The sequence below is a fragment of the Argiope bruennichi genome, chromosome X2, assembly GCF_947563725.1.
Source record: "Argiope bruennichi chromosome X2, qqArgBrue1.1, whole genome shotgun sequence".
Taxonomy (NCBI): domain Eukaryota; kingdom Metazoa; phylum Arthropoda; class Arachnida; order Araneae; family Araneidae; genus Argiope; species Argiope bruennichi.
In genome coordinates, this window is record NC_079163.1 from 137,680,831 (window position 1) to 137,684,019 (window position 3,189).

The following is a 3,189-nucleotide window of genomic DNA, read 5'->3' on the forward strand; positions in this document are numbered from 1 at the left end:
ATCTTTATTTCTCCATTATTCATAGAGTTACTATGAATCATTCCAAATCATATATTTCAAAACAATATTATAAATTTAAAATATTTCTATATTTTATCGGAATTTTAAGAGTCAAGTTCCCGCACATGCGCAAAATCTATTAATATTCTTAGCAGTGTGCTTTTAAAACCAGATTTACACAATACTTAAAACTTATTGCCGAGGCGTAATAAGAGTCTTTGACCATTCAGAAACTCTCGAGGTACGAGTCTTGGTGGCTAGATCGGCAGGGTGTGTCATTGTATTTTGCTGGTCTTCTGTTCGAATCTCGAGATCGACAAATAATTTATAATTTTTCTTTTTTTTTAAATAAATTTTATCTTTATTTCTCCATTATTCATAGAGTTACTATGAATCATTCCGAATCATATATTTCAAAACAATATTATAAATTTAAAATATTTCTATATTTTATCGGAATTTTAAGAGTCAAGTTCCCGCACATGCGAAGAATCTATTAATATTCTTAGCATTGTGCTTTTAAAACCAGATTTACACAATACTTAATACTTATTGCCGAGTCGTAATGAGAATCTTTGACCCTTCAGAAGCTCTCGAGGTACGAGTCTTGGTGGCTAGATCGGCAGGATGTGTCATTGTATTTTGCTGGTCTTCTGTTCGAATCTTGAGATCGACAAAAAATTTATAATTTTTCTTTTTTTTTAAATAAATTTTATCTTTATTTCTCCATTATTCATATAGTTACTATGAATCATTCCAAATCATATATTTCAAAACAATATTATAAATTTAAAATATTTCTATATTTTATAGGAATTTTAAGAGTTAAGTTCCCGCACATGCGCAGAACATATTAATATTCTTAGCAGTGTGCTTTTAAAACCAGATTTACACAATACTTAAAACTTATTGCCGAGTCGAAATGAGAATCTTTGACCCTTCAGCAGCTCTCGAGGTACGAGTGTTGGTGGCTAGATCGGCAAGGTGTGTCATTGTATTTTGCTGTTATTCTGTTCGAATCTCGAGATCGACAAATAATTTATAATTTTTCTTTTTTTTAAAATAAATTTTATCTATATTTCTCCATTATTCATAGCGTTACTATGAATCATTCCAAATCACATATTTCAAAACAATATTATGAATTTAAAATATTTCTATAATTTATCGTAATTTTAAGAATCAAGTTCCCGCACATGCGCAGAATCTATTACGTATCTTAGCATTGTGCTTTTAAAACCAGATTTACACAATACTTAAAACTTATTGCCGAGTCGTAATGAGAATCTTTGACCCTTCAGAAGCTCTCGAGGTACGAGTCTTGGTGGCTAGATCGGCACGGTGTGTCATTGTGTTTTGCTGTTCTTCTGTTCGAATCTCGAGATTGACAAATAATTTATAATTTTTCTTTTTTTTTAAATAAATTTTATCTTTATTTCTCCATTATTCATAGGGTTACTATGAATCATTCCAAATCATATATTTCAAAACAATATTATAAATTTAAAATATTTCTATATTTTATCGGAATTTTAAGAATCAAGTTCCCGCACATGCGCAGAATCTATTAATCTTCTTAGCATTGTGCTTTTAAAACCAGATTTACACAATACTTAAAACTTATTGCCGAGTCGTAATAAGAGTCTTTGACCATTCAGAAACTCTCGAGGTACGAGTCTTGGTGGCTAGATCGGCAGGGTGTGTCATTGTATTTTGCTGGTATTCTGTTCGAATCTCGAGATCGACAAATAATTTATAATTTTTCTTTTTTATAAATAAATTTTATCTTTATTTCTCCATTATTCATAGAGTTACTATGAATCATTCCAAATCATATATTTCAAAACAATATTATAAATTTAAAATATTTCTATATTTTATCGGAATTTTAAGAGTCAAGTTCCCGCACATGCGCAGAATCTATTAATATTCTTAGCAGTGTGCTTTTAAAAACAGATTTACACAATACTTAAAACTTATTGCCGAGTCGTAATGAGAATCTTTGACCCTTCAGCAGCTCTCGAGGTACGAGTCTTGGTGGCTAGATCGGCAGGGTGTGTCATTGTATTTTTCTGGTCTTTTGTTCGAATCTCGAGATCGACAAATAATTTATAATTTTTCTTTTTTTTAAATAAATTTTATCTATATTTCTCCATTATTCATAGCGTTACTATGAATCATTCCAAATCATATATTTCAAAACAATATTATAAATTTAAAATATTTCTATATTTTATCGGAATTTTAAGAATCAAGTTCCCGCACATGCGCAGAATCTATTAATCTTCTTAGCATTGTGCTTTTAAAACCAGATTTACACAATACTTAAAACTTATTGCCGAGTCGTAATAAGAGTCTTTGACCGTTCAGAAACTCTCGAGGTATGAGTCTTGGTGGCTAGATCGGCAGGGTGTGTCATTGTATTTTGCTGGTATTCTGTTAGAATCTCGAGATCGACAAATAATTTATAATTTTTCTTTTTTTTAAATAAATTTTATCTTTATTTCTCCATTATTCATAGAGTTACTATGAATCATTCCAAATCATATATTTCAAAACAATATTATAAATTTAAAATATTTCTATATTTTATCGGAATTTTAAGAGTCAAGTTCCCGCACATGCGCAAAATCTATTAATATTCTTAGCAGTGTGCTTTTAAAACCAGATTTACACAATACTTAAAACTTATTGCCGAGGCGTAATAAGAGTCTTTGACCATTCAGAAACTCTCGAGGTACGAGTCTTGGTGGCTAGATCGGCAGGGTGTGTCATTGTATTTTGCTGGTATTCTGTTCGAATCTCGAGATCGACAAATAATTTATAATTTGTCTTTTTTTTAAATAAATTTTATCTTTATTTCTCCATTATTCATAGAGTTACTATGAATCATTCGAAATCATATATTTCAAAACAATATTATAAATTTAATTTATTTCTATATTTTATCGGAATTTTAAGAGTCAAGTTCCCGCACATGCGCAGAATCTATTAATTATCTTAGCATTGTGCTTTTAAAACCAGATTTACACAATACTTAAAACTTATTGCCGAGTCGTAATGAGAATCTTTGACCCTTCAGAAGCTCTCGAGGTACGAGTCTTGGTGGCTAGATCGGCAGGGTGTGTCATTGTATTTTGCTGGTCTTCTGTTCGAATCTCGAGATCGACAAATAATTTATAATTTTTC